Consider the following 24,495-nt stretch of genomic DNA (forward strand, 5'->3'; position numbering starts at 1 on the left):
TCTATCTAGACCACTAAAAATTTCCCCATATCCACAAGGAGGCTGATTTGCTTTCTTACCATTCATGTGTTCACTGGAGTGGCACTTTTAATTTCCTTCAAGAACTTTTCCTTTGCATTCACAACTTGACTACCTGTTTGATGCAGGAGGACTAGCTTTTGACTTGTCTCAGCTTTTGGCATGCCTTCATCACTAAATTTAGTTATTTCTAGCTTTCGAGTTAAAGTGAGATATGTGTAACTTCCTTTCACTTGAAAACTGAGTAGTCATTGTAGGGTTATTAATTGGCCTAATTTAAATACTGTTTCTCAGGAATAGGGAGGGCTAAGGAGGGAGGGAGACAGAGAGAGAGAGGAGAGAGGAGGGAGGGGAGAGGGGAGATGAGAGGGGGAGAGAGGGGAGAGGAGAGAGGGAGGGAGGAACAGCCAGTTGGTGGGGCAGTCAGGTAAACACAGTCATTATCGATTAAGTTTGCTGTTTTATATGGGGGCAGTTTGTCATGCCTCAAAACAATTACCATAGTAGTGAGAGGTGACAACATGCTAGCAGCCCTCGCTCACTCTTGGCGCCTCCTTGGCCTTGGCGTCTGCTCTGGCCACACGTGAGGAGCCCTTCAGCCTGCCACTGCACTGTGGGAGCCCCTCTCTGGGCTGGCCCCCTCTGCTTGCGGGGAGATGTGGTGGGAGAGGCGCAGGCGGGAACCGGGGCTGTGTGCAGTGCTCATGGGCCAGCACGAGTTCCAGGTGGGTGCGGGCTTGGCAGGCCCCCCACTCGGAGTGGCCGGCCAGTGCTGCTGGCCCCGGGCATTGAGGGGCTTAGCACCTGGGCCAGCAGCAGTGGAGGGGGCACCGGCTCACCCAGCACTGCCAGCCTGCCCGTGCTGTGCTTGAATTCTCGCCAGGCCTCACCTCAGCTGCCTCCCCGCGGGGCAGGGCTTGGGACCTCCAGCCTGCCTTGCCCAAGCCCCCCTGTGGTGGGCTCCCTCGAGGCCCAAGCTCCCCGATGGGCACCGCCCCTTGCTCTGCGGAGGCTGGTCCCATCGACTGCCCAAGGGCTGAGGAGTGCAGGCACTTGGGGCAGGACTGGTGGGCAGCTCCACCCACGGCCCTGGCGCGGGATCTACTAGGTGAAGCCAGCTGGGCTACTGTGTCGGGTGGGGACTTGGAGAACTTTTATGTCTAGCCGGAGGATTGTATATGCACCAATCAGCACTCTGTGTCTAGCTCAGGGTTTGTGGATGCACCATCAGCACTCTGTATCTAGCTAATCTGGTGGGGACTTGAAGAACTTTTATGTCTAGCTAGAGGATTGTAAATACACCAATCAGCACTCTGTGTCTAGCTCAGGGATTGTAAATGCACCAGTCAGCACCCTGTCAAAACGAACCAATCAGCTCTCTGTAAAATGGACCAATCAGCTCTCTGTAAAATGGGCCAAGCAGCAGGATATGGGTGGGGTCAGATAAGGGAATAAAAGCAGGCTGCCTGAGCCAGCAGGGGCAACCTGCTCGGGTCCCCTTCCACACTGTGGAAACTTTGTTCTTTCCCTCTTTGCAATAACTCTTGCTGCTGCTCACTCATTGGGTCAGCACTGCCTTTATGAGCTGTAACACTCACTGCGAAGGTCCGCAGCTTCACTCCTGAAGCCAGCAAGACCATGAACCTGCCGGGTGGAATGAACAACTCTGGACGGGAGGAACGAACAACTCCAGACATGCTGCCTTAAGAGCTGTAACACGGCCGGGCACGGTGGCTCATGCCTGTAATCCCAGCACTTTGGGAGGCCGAGGCGGGCGGATCACCTGAGGTCGGGAGTTCGAGACCAGCCTGACCAACATGGAGAAACCCCATCTCTACTAAAAATACAAAAAATTAGCAGGGCATGGTGGCGTATGCCTATAATCCCAGCTACTCAGGAGGCTGAGGCAGGAGAATCACTTGAACCCGGGAGGTGGAGGTTGCAATAAGCCAAGATTGTGCCATTGCACTCCAGCCTGGGCAACAAGAGTGAAACTCCATCTCAAAAAAAAAAAAAAAAAAAAAAAAAAGCTGTAACACTCACTGTAAAGGTCTGCAACTTCACTCCTGAAGCCAGCGAGACCACGAACCCACCAGAAGGAAGAAACTCCAAACATGTCCGAACATCAGAAAGAACAAACTCCGGACACACCATCTTTAAGAACTGTAACACTCACTGTGAGGGTCCGTGGCTTCATTCTTGAAATCAGTGAGACCAGGAACCCAGCAATTCTGGACACAGTAGCATTAAAAATCACTGATCATAGATCACCATAACAGATTGTCTTAGTCTGTTTTCTGTTGCTTATAACAGAATACCTGAAACTGGGTGATTTATAAGGAGAAAGAATTTATTTCTGACACTTATGGAGGCTGAGAAATCCAACATCGAGAAGACTTATCTGGTGAGGGTCTTCTTTCTGGTAGGGACTCTACAGAGTCCCAAGGTGGTACAGAGCATTACATGGCGAGGAGGCTAGGTGTTCTAGCTCAGGTGTTTTTTCCTCTTCCTATAAAGTCTTCAGTTCCAGTATTGTAATAATGAGTGAATCCAGTAACCCATTAATTCATGAGTGGATTAATCTACTTATAAGAGCAGAACCCTCATGACCTAATCACCTCTAAAAGGTCCAGCTCTCAGTACTGCCACAATGGGGATTATGTTTCAACATGAGTTGTAGAGGTGACAAACATTCAAACTGTAGCACAGATATAATAATAAAAAAATTGGAAATGTGAGAATTACCAAAATGTGACATAGAAGCATAAAGTGAGCACATACTGCTGGAAGAATGCCACTGATAGACTTGCTCAACTAAGCGTTGTCACAAACCTTTAATTTGTAAAAGAAAAATCAATATCTGCAAAGCACAATAAAGCAAAGGACAACAAAACCAGGTATGTGTATGTATTTTAAAAGAATATTGGATTCAATTTGCTGAAACTGTCGTTTATAATTTTTGTGTTTATGTTCATGAGGGATACTGGTTTATAGCAAGCTTGTTTAATCCATGGCCCACGGGCTGGATGCAGCCCAGAACAGCTTTGAATGAAGCCCAAGGCAAATTTGTAAACTTTCTTAAAACATGAGATTTTTTGCAGTTTTTGTTGTTGTTTTTCACTCATCAGCTATCGTTAGTGTATTTTATGGGTGGCCCAGGGAAGCCAAAAGATTGACACCGCTGGTCTATAGTTTGCTTATAATAGCTTTATCTGGTTTGATGTCAGGGTAATGCTAGCTTCATAGAATGAATTGGGAAGTATTAATTCCTTTTCAATTTTTTGAAAGAGTTTGTGTAGAATAGATATTATTTCTTCCTTAAATGCACGGTAGAATTCACCGGTGAAGTCATTTGAGCCTTGAATTTTCTTTTAGGGAAGGTTTTAAACTATATTATTGATTTTTAAAATAGATAATAAGGGTAATTCAAGTTTTAAACTTCTTCTTGCATGAGTTTTGGTAATTTGCCTTCCAACTAATTTGGAAATTGTTGGATTTATTGGCATAAACTTGTTCATAATCTTTCCATATTATTCTGTTTTTTAAAACTTTCTTTTTAATAGAGACTTGCATTGGTCAGTTCAAAAATTAAATTAAGTATTATAAACCCTTAATAATAGCATTTTGAGAGGCAAGAGCAGCTCCAGCTTGGAAGAGAACATTTGCAAATCGTAACGGCCACGGCTTAATGCCATCACTGGTGTGTGCGTGCATTCATGCTGGAGGCTGCTACATAAAGGAAAAGAAAGGAACCGACAGAATTCAGGGTATCTAAAGTTTCGTCTAGTGCACTGACTGGAGGTGCTACAGTTTAGTACAGCTGAGGTTCAAGGTCCCTCACACATCCTTCATCCAGGAAGGATGCACCACACATTCAAATATAATCCCGTGGTACGCCCTGATGGACTGGCCACAAAATGCACTCAAATACAGTAGAGAATTATGAGATTGTCAGCAAGCAGTGCTCCAGAAATTGTTTTTAAGTCATGTCTAGTTTTAAATCTTTGGAATAAAACTGATTTTTTGTAATATCCTCCAACTAACATACATTTAATTGCCTCTGGCAAATGGACAGATTTGTGTGTGTGTGTGAAGGGTGTTTGTGTGTGTGTTAAGAGTGTTTTTTCTTTTTTTGTTGTTTTGTATTGTTTGTTTGTTTGTTTTTGGTCTAAATAGAAAAAAGGAAAACGAGGAAGAAAATTGTTGAGGCCAGACCTCGAAATGCCCCAAGTGTCCAATTGGCAGCTACAGCATTTGTGAGGAGGTTCCTTTGCCCTCAGATGAGTAGTTTCAACATTTCAGTGAAAACAAAGGCTGCAGAAAGCTGAAAACCCAGATCTTGAAGGTTGCTGTCATATATGTGTTTGTGTTTCTTATATTATTATTTCCTTTTGACTTCAGTTTTGCATCCCAAATATGTATGGGGTGGCATTTTAACAGTCAATGAGTCAGACAGTCAAAGGAGGACAGGAGGGGAGCCAGCTGGTAGGAGGGAGCAGCAACTGTGTGTGGACCAAGCGCCATTTTTATTTTACATGACGTGTCTTGAAGGGATGGTCCCAGAATATACAAAATATACAGTCTGTCCTAATAACCACCTTACTTGCTTGCATAGGCCATTTGATGGTCCTAAAGGCAGTCTTTGGAGTTGAGGCCAGTACCAGCTAGCTAGGAATGCGGGTAGATACAGACCAGTATTGGATGTGTGTGTGTGGTATGAAAAGTAAGGACTGTAGCCTCCTTTGGAGTCAGCTTGCAGAGTAAATGTGGGGCCTCTGTTAATCCTGAGGATTCTAGGTCACAAGTCATGGTGGGCCTAGCAAAAAAAGAAAAAAAAAAAAAGAAAGAAAGAAACGTGTCTCTCCTTTTGGAAAGCCCATGAGAGGAACACCTCAACCTTTTTCTTGAATGTCAACCCTTCACTCTCACAATGGCATTTTAAATTGTGTGTTGTAACAAATGGAGGAATAGGAGCTCAGTGGGCATGAGAGAGAAGATAGGATGATGTTTTGTGAAGCCACTAGACTTGGGAGGCATCCTCAGTTTTCCCCACTCCTGGAAAGAGTGATAGTTTTGGCTTTTTGTCACATCATAAACCAGAGTTAAATACACAGCTGCCCTCTGAGACTAGCGACATCTATGCTTTAACTGGTGATGGGGTAGCAATGACACCCAGCATAACGGTTGATCGCTATGAGCTGAGGTCATTATGCCTCAAGGAGGATGAGAGAACTGTGATTGTCTATTTCGAGAGCTGAACATCCAGGTACCGAGAGAGTCCTGGAGAGGTTTAGTCCATGAAGAAAAGATAAAACACTTAAGCTTCAAAATAAGCTTTTCAAGTTTTCATTAGCAAAAATGGAGAGATTAAAAAGAAAAAATCTAGCACTGGCAATAAGGTGAGGCTCAAGGGATATATTGTGATTTATCATCAAGGACTTTATTCTCTTCACCACTTTGCAGTCATGCTAGAAGTTTCCAGAACCCCTAGGGCATATGGTGTGCAAGAGTCAAAAAGTAAGAGAAGAAAACTCCTCCTTTGAGAGTGAAGTCTACAGAAATGCAGGCCAGAAGGGTGTAAGGTGTTATTCCAGAGTCTGCTGCCGCTAAAGCCTTTGGGATTGACGCGAAAGATCTCAGTAGTACTAAGAACTAAAACCACTCAACAGTTCTGTGAGGAAGTCTGACCCATGGAATAGTAGGACTTTTCACACACAAAGGACAAATAAATCAAGAGTTAATTTTGGCTACCAAACTGCAATTTGGTTTTCTAGGTCATTTTCCCCCAACTATTTAAAAACAAACTTTAGTGCTACACATATACAACTTTAAGATGCTGAATTCTCCTGTCAAGTTGCACTGAGAAGCAAGTGAAATAAGCCCCTCAGACTGCCGTCCACCTGCAGAGACGTCACATTCATTTACTTTGATTTCCATTGGCAACAGCGGGAAATAATTCAAATAGTGCTGAAGTAAGCAGCCAGTCTGCCTTGCTGAGTTCACCTGGTTTCCTTCTTCTTCATCTTCCATCTGGCTAGGGCAAGGCATAAAGAATAGACATAAATGTTTTAAATACAGTTGAGTGCATGACAGTGTGTATGTGTGTGGGTCTGTATGTGAGTGTGTGTATGTGTGTATAGAGGTTTATAGGTGAGAACTTTCTTCTTAGAGGCAGTGGTTCTCCACCTGAAGTCCAGCCCCCTGCCTCATGGTATTTCCTTAAGACACTGGCTGATGCCACCGCAACTCTGGCCTTTCTGTTTTTTAGATATGTTTCTTCATAGGGTGGGCAAGATGGTCAGACCTAGAAAAACACCTGTCGCAGTGGTTGCATTTGAAGAGGTTTGCACCTGTGTGTTTCCCATAGTGCCTCGTGAGCTCATCGCTTCATGCAAAACGCCACTAGCATCCCTCCCATGAGTACCTGTAAGGCTTCTCACCTGTGTGAGTCTTCTGATGGGCCTTAAGGGGGAGCTTTTTGTATAAACTTCCTGGCACCCGTTAAACTGACAGCAGTGAACCCTCTTCTTGTTTTCAGGACATGCTTCAGCCCCTAGCCCTCCTTGGTCACTGTCGCTCTGTCCACTCTTAACGGCCCTGGCACCATCACAGCTGCTGAAGCTGTTGTGACCCCTCCCACCTTTACGGAGATGAGAGCAGCCTTCTTGGCCACTAGTTTCAACATCACCGTGCCATCCACGGCAGAGAGAGTTTGTGAGGTTTTGACCAGATGGTGGCTGAGCTCAGGGGACAGTGGGGGCATTAATGAGGTCATTGTGTTGAGCTGGACCTGGTTGACAGCTGTGTAGCTGTCTAGAGAAGAGTTGGCGGCTGGAGGCTGAGGCAGGTCTCAGATAGCAACTTGCCCCGAGAGAGCAAGACTGCTGAGCTCTTCTGACAGATGGCCGCTTCCACGGGGAGCAGCAGGAGGTCTAAGCGACGGAAGCTTTCCTCAATGCACCGGGGAGGAGAAGCGTGGAGCAAACAGGCCAAGTCCTCACCAAAGGTCTCCGAGATCCTCCTGGGCTCCTTCTGTAGGTAGCGTTCCAATTCAAGGCATGTCTCCTCTGGAATATTCCCTCTTCTCTCAGTCTCTATTCTCCTTAGGGGACCCTTTCTTTTATCCTGTGTTTCCCTCGGGGGTCTCCACTCCCACAAGTAAATATCTTCCAGGATATCCTGGAAGTAAGGCTTCTGGACTTCCTTTTTTCCACTTATTCCTGCTGCCAGGTCTCCAGGGATGGCAAAGCTGAGAAGTAGCCGGTGTCGTGGACAAGTTGTAGCTCCTGGAATATACTACAACTAGCCAACACGTCCATGCTGCTGCTGCCGAGCAAAACCGGAGGCGAAACCCTCCCCCGAACACAGTTGGGGCTGTTTGTTAGTGTCTGGCTCACCCCCCAAGAAGGCAGACATCCAGTGGCCCTTTTGTTTTGTTTCAGTCAAACGAAGCTGCCATCTATTTCCGCAGCGCTGTTCGCTCCTAATGCAATCTTTGCCTTTTATTTTGGGAGGTTGTATTTCTCTTGCGATAGCTTCTCTCCCCCACTTCCCTTCCCTCCCCTCCTCACCCCCACCCCATCCTTTCTAGTTTGTAGTCTTGCCCTTCCTTTTCTCCCATATTATTCTTTTAATATTTGTAGAATCTGTAGTGATGTCACCTCTTTCATTTCTGATGTTGGTAATTTGTGTCTTTTTTTCTGATCTATCTGCCTACAGGCTTTATTGATTTCAAATAACTGTTTTTGGTTTCATCAATTTTCTCTACTTTTCTGTTTTTTATTTCTTTAATTTCCACTTTGACTTTTATTATATCATTTTTTCTGCATACTTTGGTTTTATTTGCTCTTTTGCTGCTAGTTTCTTAAGGTAGAAGCTGAAATTCATTTATTTGAAACCTTCCTTTGTTTTTTCATATCTGGATTGAGTGCTATAAATTTCCTGTTAAGTATTAGTTTAATGACATCTGATATGTTGTGTTTTCATCTTTAGTTCAAAATACTTTCAAATTTCCATTTTTATTTACTTTTTTGATTCATGAGTTATTTAGTGTTTTAATTAGCTTTCAATGATTTGGGAATTTTCTAAGGGTATTTCCATTACTGATTTTTAAAAATTCCATTGTGGTCAGAGAACATATTTTGTATAACTTGAATCCTTTTTGATTTATTAAGATCTGTCTCATGGCTCAGAATATGGTCTCTCTTGGCAAGTGTTTCATAGGATTTTGAGAAAAATATATATTCTGATATTATTGGGCATGGTGTTCTATAAATATCAATCAACTCGAGTTGATTTATAGTATTTTCCTAGTCTACTCTATCCTTGTTGAGTTTTATACTTATTCTATTAGTTATTGAGAAGATATTGAAATCTGCAACCATAATTATGGATTTATCTATTTCTCTTCGCATTACTATCAGTTTTGGCTTCATGTATTTTGAAAGTCACTTGTTATAAGGTGCTTAAATATTTATGATTGTTACATATTTCTCATTAATTTACCTTCTTGTCATTATGAAATGTCCTTTTTAATCTTTTTTGCTCTAAACTATATTTTTTTCTGACATTAATATAGCCACTGCCACTTTCTTCTTACTGGTGGTAGCACAGTGTGTGTGTGTTCGTGTGCGTGAGATATAGTTCGGATGTGTGTCCCTGCCCAAATCTAATGTTGCAATGTAATCCTGAATGTTGGAGGTGAGCCTGGCGGGAGGTGATTGGATCATGGAGGTGGATTTCTCATGAGTGGTTTAGTATCATCCGTTGGTGCTGAGTTCTGCCAAGGTCTGATCATTTAAAAATGTGTGGCACCTCCCCGTCCTCTCTTGTTCCCGAAGTGCCTGTTCCTACTTTACCTTCTGCCATGTGTAAAAGCTCCCTGAGGCTTCCCCAGAAGCAGATGCCAGCCACCATGCTTCCTGTACAGCCTGCAGAACAATGAGCCAGTGAAACTTCTCTTCTTATAAGTTACCCAGTCTCAAGTATTTCTTTTTTGTTTTCTTCAACTTTTATTTTAAGTTCAGGGCTACATGTGCAGGATGTGCAGATTTGTTACATAGGTAAACATGTGCCATGGTGGTTTGCTGCACAAATCATCCCATCACCTAGGTATTAAGCCCATCATCCATTAGCTATGCTTCCTGATGCTCTCCCTCACCCCGCCACCCTCCTCCAACAGACCCCAGTGTGTGTTGTCCCCCTCCATGTGTCCATGTGTTCTCATCATTCAGCTCCCACTTATAAGTGAGAACATGTGGTGTTTGGTTTTCTGTTCCTGCAAAGGACATGATGTCGTTTAGTTTGCTGTTCCTTTAGTTTGCTGAAGATAATGGCTTCCAACTCCATCCATGTCCCTGCAAAGGACATGATGTCGTTCCTTTTTATGACCTCGTGGTATTATGTGGTGTATATGTACCACATTTTCTTTATCCAGTCTATTGTTGATGGATATTTATATTGATTCCATGTCTTTGCTATTGTGAATCATGCTGCAATGAACATATATGAGCATGTGTCCCTATAATAGAATTATTTATGTTTCTTTGTGTATATGCCCAGTAATGGGATTGCTGGGTCAAATGGTATTTCTGCCTGTAGGTCTTTGAGGAATGGCCACACTGTCTTCACAGTGGTTAAACTAATTTACATTTCTGTCAACAGTGTAAAAGCATTTCTTTTTCTTGGCAACCTTGCCAGCTTCTGTTGTTTTATGTCTTTTTAATAATAGCCATTCTGACTGGTGTGAGATGGTATCTCATTGTGGTATTGATTTGCATTTTTCTCGTGATCAGTGATGTTGAGCTCTTTTTCGTGTTTGTCGGTGGCATGTATGTCTTCCTTTGAGAGGTGTCTGTTCATGTCCTTTGCGCACTTTTTAATCCTTTTTTTTTTTTGTAAATTTAAGTTCCTTAATTCTGGATATTGGACCTTTGCCAGATGAATAGATTGCAAAAGTTTTCTCCCATTCTGTAGGTTGTCTGTTCACTCGGATAGTTTCTTTTGCTGTGCAGAAGCTCTTCAGTTTAATTAGATACCATTTGTCAACTTTTGCTTTTGTTGAATTGCTTTTGGCTCAGGTATTTCTGGAGAGCAGTGTGAGAATAGACTAATATAGTGTGTGTAGGTATTTACATTGTTTTACTTTTTACCTTCTTGTGTCTTTTTGTTTAAAGTGTATTTCCTGTAGGCAGCATATAGGTGAACCTTGCTTTTTTATTGTGGTAAAAATACATAACATAAAAAGTACCATTTTAAGTTATACAGTTCTGTATCATTAAGTACATTCACATTGTTGTGCAATCATCATCACCATCCATCTCTAGAACTTTTTTTTCTTTCCCAGTAGAAATTCTGTACTGGTTAAACATTAATTTCCCATTCTCCACTCCCTTAAGCCCCTGGTAACTGTCATTCTATTCTGCTTTTCTGTCTCTATGAATTTGACAAAATTTAAGTTATTCTAGAACCTCATGTAAATGGAATCATATATTTTTACTTTTGCATCTGACTTATTTTACTTAGCATAGTACCCTCATAGCATGTGTCAAAATTTCCTTTCTTTTTAAGGCTGAACAATATTTCTTTGTATGTACCACATTCTGTTTATCCGTCCACACATTAATGGACACTTTAATTGCTTCCACCTTTTGGCTGTTGTTAATAATGCTGGTATGAACATGGATATACAAATATCTGTTCAAGGCCCTGCTTTCATTTCTTTTGGGTATATGCACACAAGTGAAATTGCTAGATCATATCATAATTCTATATTTAATTTTTTGAGGAATTGACATAGTGTTTTCCACAGTCACTGCACCATTTTACATTTCTACCAGCAATGCAGAAGAGTTCCAGTTTCTCCACGTCTTTGCCAATATTTGTTATTTTTCTGTTTTTTTCTTTTTTAAATAATAGCCATCCTGATGGGTGTGAAGTGACGTATCATTGTAGTTTTGATTACCATTTCCCTAAAGTGATGGTTTGAATGTGTTCCCTAAAATTTATGTGTTGCAAACCTAATTGCCACTGTAACAGTACAAAGAGGTGGAGCCTTTAAGAGGTGATGAGGTCATGATGGTTCTGCTCTTATGAATGGATTAATGCCATTATCATGTGAGTGGGATAGTTATCTTTTGTTCTGGACTTTTTTTGGATTAATCAAGTATTTAAAAAATTATTCCATTAATCTCCTTCGTTTGCTTATTAGCCATAACTCCTTGTTTATTAATTTAGGGATTGTTTAAGGATTTATACTATACATCTTTTACTTTTCAAGGTAAAAGTATGTTATATGTATATATAATATATAAATACTTAAATCTTATACTGGGATACTTCCCTTCCTGACCTTCTGCTATTTTTTCAAAGATTCTATTTGAATATATATTATAAACAATACAATGATTGTTATGATTTTCATACCTTTAAAGAGATTTAAATAATAGTTAAAAAAAGAATTGGCCTTATTTATCCATGTAGTTACTATTTCTGTGTTCTTCCTTTCCTTATATACATCCAGATTTCTATCTGGTATGATGGTCTCTCTGACTAAAGGACATTATTTAATACAGAACATTTCTTATAGTGCAGGTCTGCTGTGACAGATTCTTTTAGTTTTGTACCTTTGAAAAAAATCTTTATCTTCATTTTCGAAAGATATTTTTGTCAGGTGGTGTGTATTGAGTTGTGTCCCTACAAAAGATGTGTGAATGTCCTAAGCCCTAGCACCTGTGACTGTAGCCTTATTTGGAAATAGGGTCTTTACAGATTTAATCAAATTAAGATGAAGTCATATTGATTAGACTTGCTTTAAATCCAATAACTGGTGGCCTTATAAGGAGAGAGAGATGCGGAGACACAAACACTCACTCTCTCTCTGTCACACACACACACACACACAAAGTAGGGAGACAGAAGATGGCTTTGTGAAGATAATAGCAGAGATTAGAGTTATGTGTAATCTGTCTGCATCCACTACAAATCTGGGAAGATAAGAAAAGATTCTTCCTTAGAGCTTCAGAAGGAGCATGACTCCCTCATCACCTCTATTTCAGACTTGATTTTGGAATCTGGCCTGCAGAACTGTGAGAAAATACATTTCTGTTGTTTTAAACCACCCAGTTTGTGTTACTCTGCTATGGCAGCCCTAGGAAACCGATGCACCAGGTATAGAATTCTGGTTGAGAGTTTTTATATTTCAGTCCTTTATGATGTTGCTTTACCGACTCACCTTGTTTCTAAGTAAAAATCTGATGTCATTCTTATCTTTGTTTCTCTGTGTTAATCATGTTTTTTCCCTTTGCTGCTTTTAGGATTCTCTCTTTATTACCACAATTGTGCAATTTGATTATAATATACCCTGGTATAGTTTTCTTCATGTTCCTTATGCCTAGGGTTCATTGAATTTTCTGAATTTGTGGGTTTATGGTTTTATTACGTTTGAAAAGTTTCTTGCCTTTATTTCCTCAGTCATTTTTTCTATAGCCTCCCTGATTTGTGAACTCCAATTGCCCGTACATAAGGCTGCTTGAAGTTGTACTACTCACTAATTTTTTTTCTTTTTAAAATATGTTCTTTTTTCTCCATGTATTCTATTTTGGATAGTTTCTATTGCTATTCCTTCAAATTCACTAAACTTCTTCAATGTCCAATCTGTCATTAATCCCATCCACTGTATATTTTATCTTAGTTATTGTGTTTGATTTGAATCTCTTTTATATTTCTAGGTCTCAACCTTGTGAACATATGTAAAAATTGTTTTAATGTCTTTCTTTGCTAATTATAACATCTTCGTCAGTTCTGAGTTGATTTCTATTCATTGATTAGTCTTCTCTTTATGTGTTGTGTTTTCCTTCTCCTTTCCATGGCTGGTGATCTTTGGTGAGATGTCAGACATTGTTAACTTTAACTTGTTGAGTGCTGGATATTTTTGTATTCCTATAAATTTTCTTGAGCATCGTTCTCAGATGCAATCAAGTTACTTGGAAACAATTTTATTTTTTTAGGTCTTGCTCTTATGATTTTTCAGGTGGGTCCAGAGCAGCACTCAGTCTAGAGCTAAATATTTCCCAGTGCTGAGATAATGCCTTCCTGAGTACTCTACTCAATGCCCCTGATTTATGAGATTCTTACAGCTGGCTGGTGGGAACAGTCACTGTTCCCAGGCCTGTGTGAGTTCTACACATTATGTCCTTTATTCTTTCAGATGGTTCTTTCCCTGGCTTTAGGTAGTTTTCTTAAACACATTTACATAATTTTTTTTTAAAATTTTTACTTTAAGTTCCAGGATACAGATGCAGAATATGCAGGTATGTTACATAGGTAGACATGTGGCCATGGTGATTTGCTGTACACCCTCACTTCCCTTTGGATACTTGGAAAGCTTTCTCAAGGACAGGTGTAAACAGGCCCAGAATGCAAAGATTGGAATAAATACCTAACTCTTCAGTACCCAGACACCAGCAAACATCCACAAGCATCAGAAACATCCAGGAAGCATGACCACACCAAATGGACTAAATAAGAGACTAAGGGCAAATCCCAGAGAGACAGAGATATGTAACCTCTCAGAGATTTCAAAATAGGTGTTTTAAAAGACAATGAAATTCAAGATAACACAGAGAAGAAATTTAGAATCCCGTCAGATAAATGTAACAAAAAGATTGAAATAATTGTTAAAAATCATGTAAAAATCCCAAAGCTAAAAAATACAATTGATAAATGGAAGAAAGCTTCAGATTCTCTCAACAGCAAAGTGGATTAAGTGGAAGAAATAATTAGTGACCATGAAGACAGGCTGCTTAAAAATATACAGGCAGAGGAGACAAAAAAGAATAAAATGGAATGAAACATGCCTGCTTGGGCGGGCGCAGTGGCTCATTCCTGTAATCCCAGGACTTTGGGAGGCTGAGGTGGGTGGATCACGAGGTCAGGAGTTCAAGACCAGCCTGGCCAAGATGGTGAAACCCCGTCCCTACTAAAAATACAAAAATTAGCCAGGTGCAGTGGCAGGCACCTATAATCCCAGCTACTTGGGAGGCTGAGGCAGGAGAATTGCTTGAAACCAGGGGGGGTGGAGGTTGTAGTAGGCCAAAATCGCCACATTGCACTCCAGCCTAGGCGACAGAGTAAGATGCCATCTCAAAAAAAAAAAAAAAAAAAAAAAAAGAAAAGGAAAAATGCCCACAAGATCTAGAAAATGGCCCCTAAAGGGCAGATCTAAGAGTAATTGGCCTTAAAAAGGAATTAGAGTGAGAGTCCAGGATACAAAGTTTATTTGAAGAGATAATAACAGAACTTTCCAGACCTAGAGAAAGATATCAATATTCAAGTACAAGAAGGTTATAGAATAACAAGCAGATTTAACCCAAATAATATTACCTCAAGACATTTAATAATCAGACTCCCAAAGGTCAATGCTTTCCTTCAACAGATAGTATTTATTGAGCACTTTCTATATACCAGGCACTGTTCTGGATACTGAGGATGGAGCAGTGGGCAGTGAACAAAACAAACAAAATCCTTCTTCTCATGGAGCTGATACTTCAGTGGGAAGAGACAGGCAAGAAAAAAAAAAAGGAAGAGGGAAAGCCGCTAAATGCTAAGTGTCAATAAATGTTAAGTAAAATGGGGGCAGAAAAGCAAAGACAGAAAAGCACCCTACCCCAATGTGGGTAGGGTGGATCTTGGATAAGATAGTCAGCAAAGGCCTCCATGGAAGGCCAAAATAAAAAGTGAGAATTGCCCTAGATTAAAAGAGACCCCTGAAACATGTCAACCAAATGCAAAGCGTAAGTCTTGATTATATTCTGGCCTTAAAAATGCAAACTTAAAAACATTTTTTTTGATGAAAACTTGGAAGATTTGAATATAGATTGCATATTAGATGATGGTGTAAAATTATTAATTTTTCAGGTAAGGAGATGGTATTGTCATTATGCAGAGGGTATCCTTTCAGGAAGTTTATGCTGACAGTTTTTGAATTGTTTTAGTGTCTGTAGTTTACTTTCAGATGGTTCAACACAGAGAGGAAGAACTAAAGCAAATGTGGCAAAACATAATTGGTAAATATGATGAAGATGTAAGGGTGTTATTACAGTATCCTTTCAAATTTTATGTATGTTTGAAATTTTTTCAAAATAAAAACTTGGCAGAAAAAAAGATGGAATTTAGGGTTGTTGGAGTCGATCTGAGTTTTCATCACCAGGTGGTGCTAAAGCTTTTCAAATGTAGTTAAATTAACAGCAAACAATCTGTGCTGACAGTTGCATATTAATTTAGGAAAAATTTGGGTGGGAGGAACATAGACTATAAATCAAGCTTTTTAAATTTTCCAATTTTACTCTTGCTTGCATTATTATATTTTACACAATTTGAAGAGGTTCAGCTATACGTTTTCTGGGTGTCAGTTTCCTTCTCTTCGACCTTTCTCATTTCCAGGCCCTTATTTTCTTCTCACAAAAGAGCTACTGTGATAATGCCCAACACCAGATGCCACTGTGATCCACATTGCTCACAGAGCAACCTTCGTGCAGCATTTCTCTTCCCTTCATCAGCTGCCTATTCCCCTCCAAATAGTTTCCACTCCTCAGCAAAGAATTTACAGTTTGATACCAATCTTCTTTTCCCAGTGTATCCATTATTGTTGCCTTGCATTAACCCTACTCAGGAGAAACATTGACTGCTGTCCTTTTTTTTTTTTTTCAAATAAATGTCATACACTTTCTTGCCACTGACTATTCTGCTTTGTGTGTCTCCATACTCCCAATGCCCTTCTGCCTATTGCCAGTTCAAAATCTGACCTTGCCCATCATCGAAGCCTGAATTAAATATCATTTCCCTCATGACAATTTCCCCAAACACCTTACTCAGAAATATTCCTCTTTCTACAGCACTTTTAAATTTTCTTACCAAACTGATAACATTTTGTGTTACATAATAATGTGTGTACACTATATTATAAACACCTCCAAGGTAGGCAGTTTATGTTTATAGTCTTTGGATTGTGTTTAATATGATGTGGCATTTACTAAAGGTTAGTGGAATTGAATTTCAAGATTATTCAGAAGTAGTTTATAGTAGTGGTAAAAGTGCGGACTAATTACCACCAACTGCCAGCCTTACTCTGGTTGTTCATTTCACAGATAAGCAATGAGAGGCCACCATAGTGAGAAACCAACATGGATAAAGGATGTTCATGGCTTCGCGGCCCCACCTACCAAAAAAAAAAAATCATCAATTTGAAGTAAAATTTCCTTTCAATTTGAGTCTGTCAAAACCCTTAAATTCTTGAATGTCATTTGATCTATATATTCTTCTAGGTAAAAACATGAAAAGAATGATCAAAGATTTGCTTTAAGAATATTTCATATATGTTACAAAATATGTTTATAAAAGCTAAAAATTAGAAGCAGCCTAACCAACAATACAAAGTTAGTTAAAGACATTCTAATATATCCATACAATGAATTACTATGGAGCTATTAAAAATGGTGCTCAAGAACAATATTTAGTAGCATAGAAAGAGGCCCCCAATGTTATTATAGGAAAAAAAAATACACCATATTGTTGACATAATGCTTTTTAATAGAAGAAAAGATTTGCATAGAGAAAATACTAAAATTGATGGCAGAGATATATTTCTAGATTTGGAGATTGACTGATTTAAATTTTCTCTCTTGCTATCTTTTTTCCCCCTAAGTTTTAACTCTGAGCACCTATATTAAGCAAACAATAAAAATATTTAGGAGAGAAATTATATTCCTAATGTTATTCCATTGTGTACATTCATTAATGAAGGAAGGAATTTCAGGCTCTAACATTGTTACTTGGGCCTAACATAGAACCAGAGGATAAGAAGGCCAAATGATAACCCAAGAGAAGACAGTATTGGAGGTCAGAAAAGGTAAGAAAGCCAGGTAGAAAAAAATGAGGGTTGAAGAGTGGGGTTACCATGCTCAGGAAAGGAGGGAGGTGGGAATACAAGTAGGAGAGCCGTAAGAATCTAGTAGATACCAAGATTGTAATGAAATAGAAAGGTAACTGCATTTAGAAATCTGGGTCCAATATTTAGTATTATTGTTTATTAGATAGGTACTCTTGAGTAAATCATTTATGTTTTCAAGGGTCAGAAAATACCTTAAAGGTATTTTTATTCCCATGTTACAAGTGAGCAAAGTAGCCCTCAGAAAATATAAATGAGGTCATGTATACATAAGCTAGGGTTTCTCAGCTTTAGCTCTATTGGCATTTTGGGCCAGACATTTTATTGTGGGAGCTGAACAAGCACATTTGTATAGGATAATAAGTGATGATGTCAATTTTAATAAAGAGGAAGTTGCCCAGTGAGAAGGAAAGCAGGTGAGAGACATTTTGTAGTTAAAGAAACTAAAATTTTACCAATTTACATAAAATCTCCCTAAATACTCAGTGTACACATCTCACCAAGGAGTGTTTTCCCCTGGTAGGGGACTTTAGAGAACTCCAGTACCTATAGTTGGCAGGCATATATGTCCCAGATCTATATAAGTCGAATCAAGCCACTAGCATATGCATCTTATGTAATAGATTTAAAGCTCAATCTTTTTCAGAGTGGGATCTTTTATATCTTTCTTGTCTATGCTGAGATGAATCCCAAGGGGGCCCAGATATGTATATGAGGATGAGTCATTGTCCCTGATATGGATAAGTGAAAAGGGTAGGGAAAAGGGTTTCTGACCCTGATAGAGCTATTTGTGGGTAGGGAGGACTCTAATTCTTGAAATCATGATAGAATGTTAAAGTCTCCCGCATTTGGAGTATATGTTGTTTGCATTAATCCCATTTATTTTTAAGAGAAATATTATTACTTACACAGTTCACCCCAGCTTTATTTCAAATTGGGACTATTAATTTAATTAAAATAGAAATTTAATTTTATGTTAATTTGAGGGTTACTTTTTTGGAAAAAAAAGCCTTTTTCATACGCAACTTAAACACTTGCATGCTTTTAAAGATAAAACAAGAAACAACAAAAAAGTAGAATTTATTATGTAAATCTACCACCCAGATAGACCCAGTATGAATATTTTGGTGTATACCCTTTCAGAGTTCTTAAATTGGGGGTTCTGGATCCAGCCTGTACATTAGGTTCACCTGAAGAGCTTTGAAAATAAGACTATGTCTAGTCTCATCCCAGAACAAATAAACCAGAATACCTGGGGGATGGAGCAGGCCTCGGTAATTTTTTTTTTTAACTTCACAGGTGATTTTAATGTACAGACAGGGTTGTGAACCACTCTTAAATGAATGACAGATTAGTGCTGAAGCACTAGGCCAAGCACTGGCTGAAGCAGCTAGGCCAAAATAAAAGATGCTGGTGCCTTCAGCTAAGTGGTACTTTGGCTGTAGTTGGCATTGACAATTAGGAAATGAGAGTGGTAGAGAGGCCACTTGGTATGCAGCAACCCTCAGTGGCCTGGCACTGTCCAAGCCATGACACTGCTGTTTGCGGTAAGCAGTAATCAATAATTTGGGCAGTAGGAGCTATAGATATTTTGCAAACAGCAGACAGTTAACCACACAAGCAGGAACTGCCAGTTACTCTCTCCTTAGTGTAAATGACAAGGCTAGAATTTATCCCCTGAATGTCACCATTGAATATACAAATTCAAATGGCCTGTAAGCTTTGTTAAAAGGCTCCCAGGTGAGCTAAGTGGTGGGCATGTGTGGAGGGTGCAGGTTACTTTGCCCCGGCCCCAATATGGCAGGCTTATAGGCTCTGGGGAACTAATTGGACAAGGGTAAGAGAAGCAGTATGGAGGAAGCACATTAGAAGATCAGATTGAAAGAAGCATCAGACACCCAAGAAAGCCTGTCCATCAGCTGTTGCCTGTGGAGAGAGAAGATAGTGGAAGGGAGGCAGGCTGGTTGCTCTCTTAAGGTCTCATGGGCTGCCTTTACCACAGTGGTATCTGCCATCAACTTTGTACAGTTCAGAGGTGGAATCTCTCCAGTCTCTCCAGTGGATAATTAGCTCTTAGGGCAGCTACACACATTAATGCTACAGCATTTTTCAAAGTAGGAGAGTGCTCATCAGTGACCAGAATAATTTGTGTTCATTACTCAAAGGGCTCCATCTTTCTTAGGGAGGGAAACTAGAGATAATGAGTGAATATTTATTAAAATGTCAATGTGTCATATGCTTTACATTTTAGTGTATGATTTACGGATGAGGAAAAAAAATCATGGAGAACACACATAAGTTTCCAAAGCTGGTCAGTGTGGTGAGGGCAAGATTCAAACCCTGGTCTCTCTGGCTCCAGAACTGTGTTCTCTATAGCTACTAGCCTTCCCAGGAGATTGAACAAACATTTGGAAGACAGAAAAGGGAAAATCATCCTGACAGAAATGTCAGGAATGCTTGCACTACAGCTGTCCAATAAAGGCATAATGGAAAATCATCCTGACAGAAATGTCAGGAATGCTTGCACTATACCTGTCCAATAAAGGGATAATAATAGTACCCACATAAAGGTGCTATTGTGATAGAAAATTTATTACGGGTAAAACATTTAAGAGTGCCTGGCACATAGTATATGTTTAATTCATGCAGTGCTCACATTGGCAGGGAACTTACTGTCCATTGAAACATTTGTTAGAAATTCATTATGCAAGCTGAAATTGGGCTCCTCTAGCTTTTATCTGGAAGGTGTTCTCACCTGAAAAATGGAAGAAATTTTCAGTGAGGCAGATTTTGGATTGATTTAATGAAGTAGTTTCCAACATTTAGAGCTACTTAAGAGAAACAAACTGCCTCAGGAAGGGCAATTGTTTTTAACAGACTATTTTTAGGGCAGTTTTAGATTCACACCAAAATTGAGAGAAAGGTGCAGAGAGTTCTCATTTACCTCCCCCTCACACATGCACAGCTTCCCCCATTATCAGCATTTCCCACCAGAATGGTGCATTAGCTACAATCCATGAGCCTATATTGACATATTATTGTTATCCAAAGTCCATAGTTTACATTAGGGCTTGCTCTTGATATTGTGCATTCTATAGATTTGGACAAATGTATAAATGACATGTATCCACTCGTATAGTATCATGTAGACTAGTTTTACTGCCCTAAAACTTCTGTATGAGGTGGAGTGATTTTCATAAGTTAAAATAACCACACTTGGCAGAGAGTCCCCTGGATAAAATCCACAATTGCAAATTTCAGAGCTTATCTGTGCCACAAGTGGACTCTGAAATGCATTAGGAAAGCACATGAACAAAGGCACGTTAAACTTTGATTTTGTACTACAGTGGCACTGTTATTGACAAACCCAACTTCAAATTACAGATTTGCATCAGAACATGAGCATATTATCTTGCATTGACTTCCACAAAGAAATTAATATTCCCACACCCTCAGATTAAATTTGGCTGTATAATAGATAATTGGGGACCCCCTCCTTTGTTACTCTTGAATCTATCAATATTTATGATAAAATTTAGATTCTGACACTGCAATCAAAACCAGCCTTCTACCAGAGACCCCTCAAAATATTTTTCCTGCAATGAAGAGACATTGAAAAGAAGACAAAAGGAACCATGCTACATTTTTGTTAAGCTTGCTTCCAAGGTGTAAGTGGAATAAATATGCTTGTTATTGAGTGAGATTTTTCACCATGGGTTTCCTAGTGTAAAATGTTTTTGACATATTTTGGACTAATAAAAACAACTATGCTTTGGAACAAACTTTAAGTGGGAGTTGCTATGTGCTCATCAGTTTTAAATTGATTTACAATTCATGAAGCTCTTGGATAGCAGAAAAGAATGACAGTTGAATGAGACAACTTGGTGAAGGTCACAGGGATAATCAATAGAGGTCAACAGTTCATTGAGGCTGGGAATGGAGCCTGGCAGGGGCCCACTGCCACTGTTGCAGTGCCCATTTGGTCACAGGGAGTGACTGACTCTTCATACATGGTATTTTCATATCCTTTGAGATATTATCTGTTTTATCTAACTGAACAGTTTATTCTTAGAGGTTATTATTCAAGTTGGATTATTTCTAAGGTCAGATTACTGTAATACCTAGGAACTATGCAGAAATTTGCAGAGGAAAATTGGAAGTGGCATTGTATAGGCTATCATTATAATATGCTGAGGGGTTTTTGTTTCTTTAAGAAAATGTTTCAACTCTTCACTTTTAGATAAGTTTACCTTTGTTTTGGTGGAGGGGCAGGGTCTCACTCTGTCACCCAGGCTGGAGTGCAGTGGCATGATCATGACTCACTGCAGCCTTAACCTCCGAGGCTTAAGGAATCCTCTTGCCTCAGCCTCCCAAGTAGCTGGGACCACAGACACCTGCCACCGCATCCAGTGAGTTTGCCAGTTTCGAAGGGGCAGTTTCTTTGGCTTATTTAAACTCACAACTGACTTCCTTATCTTCCTCTTAAAGTCACTTCTCTTTTTCCAGTGAAGGCTGCTGCCGGCTATTCAAACCAGCCAGGCTCAAACCTGAGTCTCAGAGCCATCATTCTCAGAATTGGAAGGGACCTTAAAGGATACTTAGTTCAGCCACCCATTTGGTGCATGAACCCTTTATCATCATATAGTTTGTGATTCCCCAAGTATTTGAGCACTTACTCAATATCAGGTACTCTGCTCATTCTACTAAATAATAATTTCTGCCAAATATTGAGCATCTTCTAGAAAGAAAAAAGATTTAGCCATAAAAAGGCACAGCTTGGCCTAGTGGAGGAGATAGCTGAGAACATTTTAATATGATGTCGTGGGTGCTTTGTGGAGGTAATGCAGAGGAAGAAATAGGGAAGAGAGGAAGGATGCCTGGCTCAGAGGAGGCTCCAGAGAGGGAGAGTTGGGACCTGCTTTCTAGAGGAGGAAACGGTAGAATTGAATCTTGAAGGATGAATAGGAGTGATCCAAGTGACTGATAGATGTGTGTTCCAGGCAAGGAAACTGCAAGGGAAAAATCCCAGAGGGACCACGTGTATCTCTCTACATTGTGGTTTTCTCTTCTGTAACAGCATTTACTTTATAGGAATGTTGTGTGGAATAAGTAAGAAAATATTTATGTTTATAATGGACAGAGCAAATGCTTACCAAATTATTATTATTATTATACTGCTAACATATCAGTGCAAAGATATGCAAAATAACCTTATAGCAACCAGATAGGCCCCTCGAGCCTGCAATTTTTGCCTCATAAATAGACTAATATATTTGTAGAAAGACTGTCCAACCTGAAACTATCTTAGAACCTAATGCTACTAGATACTTAAGTTATAACAACTCCTCTTGCTTGCTGATATTCCATGTTTACCAAGAACCATGTAGGTTTGTTTTCTCTTGGGACCAGGTCGGGTCAACATGAGTCTCTGCTTGCTTCACAACTTTATTTCCTTATTGTCAAATAATTTCCCACTCCGATATTAAGACCAGTCTCTTATCAATCTTTTAATAACACTCATATAGCATGAACTATGTGCCAGACACTGATCTTAACGCTATTCAAATATTAACTTATTTCATTCTCATAGCAATCATAGAAGGTAGCTGCTGCTGTTATCATCACCATTTTTCAAATGCGAAAACTGAGACACAGGGAGGTGAAGTAACTTGCAGCTAGTAAAGGGTAGAGCCCAGGTTCAAACAGAGGTAGTTTGACTCCAGAGTTTCTGTTCTTTTTTTTTTTTTTAACTTAAGTTCTGGTGTACATGTACAGAACGTGCAGTTTTGTTACATAGGTATACACATGCCATGGGGGTTTACTGCACCCATCAACCCATCATCTACATTAGGTATTTCTCCTAATGTTATCCCTTCCCTAGCCCCTGACCCCCTGACAGGCTCTGGTGTGTGATGTTCCTCCACTATATCCATGTGTTCTCATTGTTCAACTCCCACTTATGAGTAAGAACATGCAATGTTGGTGGTTTTCTGTTCTCGTGATAGTTTACTGAGAATGATGGTTTCCAGCTTCATCCATGTCCCTGCAAAGGACTTGAACTCATCCTTCTTTTTTCCTTTTTTTTTTTTTGAGACGGAGTCTCGCTCTGTCACCCAGGCTGGAGTGCAGTGGCGCGATCTCGGCTCACTGCAAGCTCCGCCTCCCAGGTTCACGCCATTCTCCTGCCCTAGCCTCCCGAGTAGCTGGGACTACAGGCGCCCGCCACCACACCCAGCTAATTTTTTGTATTTTTAGTAGAGACGGAGTTTCACCATGTAAGCCAGGATGGTCTCGATCTCCTGACCTCGTGGTCCGCCCGCCTTGGCCTCCCAAAGTGCTGGGATTACAGGTGTGAGCCACTGTGCCCGGCTGAACTCATCCGTTTTTATGGCTGCATAGTATTCCAAGGTGTATATGTGCCAGATTTTCTTTATCTAGTCTATCATTGATGGACATTTGGGTTGGTTCCAAGTCTTTTGCTATTGTGAATAGTGCCACAATAAACATACATGTGCACATGTCTTTATAATAGAATGATTTAAAATCCTTTGGGTATATATCCAGTAATGGGATCGCTGGGTCAAATGGTATTTCTAGTTCTAGATCCTTGAGGAATCACCACACTGTCTTCCACAATGGTTGAACAAATTTACACTCCCACCAACAGTGTAAAAGCGTTCCTATTTCTCCACATCCTCTCCTGCATCTGTTGTTTCCTGACTTCTTAATGATCGCCATTCTAACTGGTGTGAGATGGTATCTCATTATGGTTTTAATTTGCATTTCTCTGATAACCAGTGATGATGAGCATTTTTTCATGTGTCTGTTGGCTGCATAAATGTCTTCTTTTGAGAAGTGTCTGTTCATATCCTTTGCCCACTTTTTGATGGGGTTGCTTGTTTTTTTCTTGTAAATGTGTTTAAGTTCTTGGTAGATTCTGGATATTAGCCCTTTGTCAGATGGATAGATTGCAAAAATTTTCTCCCATTCTGTAGGTTGCCTGTTCACTCTGATGATAGTTTATTCTGCTGTGCAGAAGCTCTTTAGTTTAATTATGTCCCATTTATCAATTTTGGCTTTTGTTGCCATTGCTTTTGGTGTTTTAGACATGAAGTCTTTGCCCATGCCTATGTCCTGAATGGTATTGCCCAGGTTTTCTTCTAGGATTTTAATGGTCCTAGGTCTTATGTTTAAGTCTTTGATTCATCTTGAGTTGATTTTTGTGTAAGGCGTAAGGAAGGGGTCCAGTTTCAGTTTTCTGCATATGGCTAGCCAGTTTTCCCAACATCATTTATTAAATAGTGAATCTTTTCCCCATTACTTGTTTGTGCCAGGTTTGTCAAAGATCACATGGTTGTAGATGTGTGGTGTTATTTCTGAGGTCTCTGTTCTGTTCCATTGGTCTCTATCTCTGTTTTGGTACCAGTACCATGCTGTTTTGGTTACTGTAGCCATGTAGTATAGTTTGAAGTCAGGTAGCATGATGCCTCCAGCTTTGTTCTTCTTGCCCAGGATCGTCTTGGCTATGCGGG

General features: G+C 40.0%; 1 pseudogene; it reads right to left on the reverse strand.

Annotated features, from left to right (window-relative positions):
• Positions 1-6,282: 6,282 nt before the first annotated feature.
• LOC101126497 (Krueppel-like factor 7) lies at positions 6,283-7,337 on the reverse strand (annotated as a pseudogene).
• Positions 7,338-24,495: the final 17,158 nt, after the last annotated feature.

This window comes from Gorilla gorilla, chromosome 2 (assembly GCF_029281585.2).
Source record: "Gorilla gorilla gorilla isolate KB3781 chromosome 2, NHGRI_mGorGor1-v2.1_pri, whole genome shotgun sequence".
Classification (NCBI taxonomy): domain Eukaryota; kingdom Metazoa; phylum Chordata; class Mammalia; order Primates; family Hominidae; genus Gorilla; species Gorilla gorilla.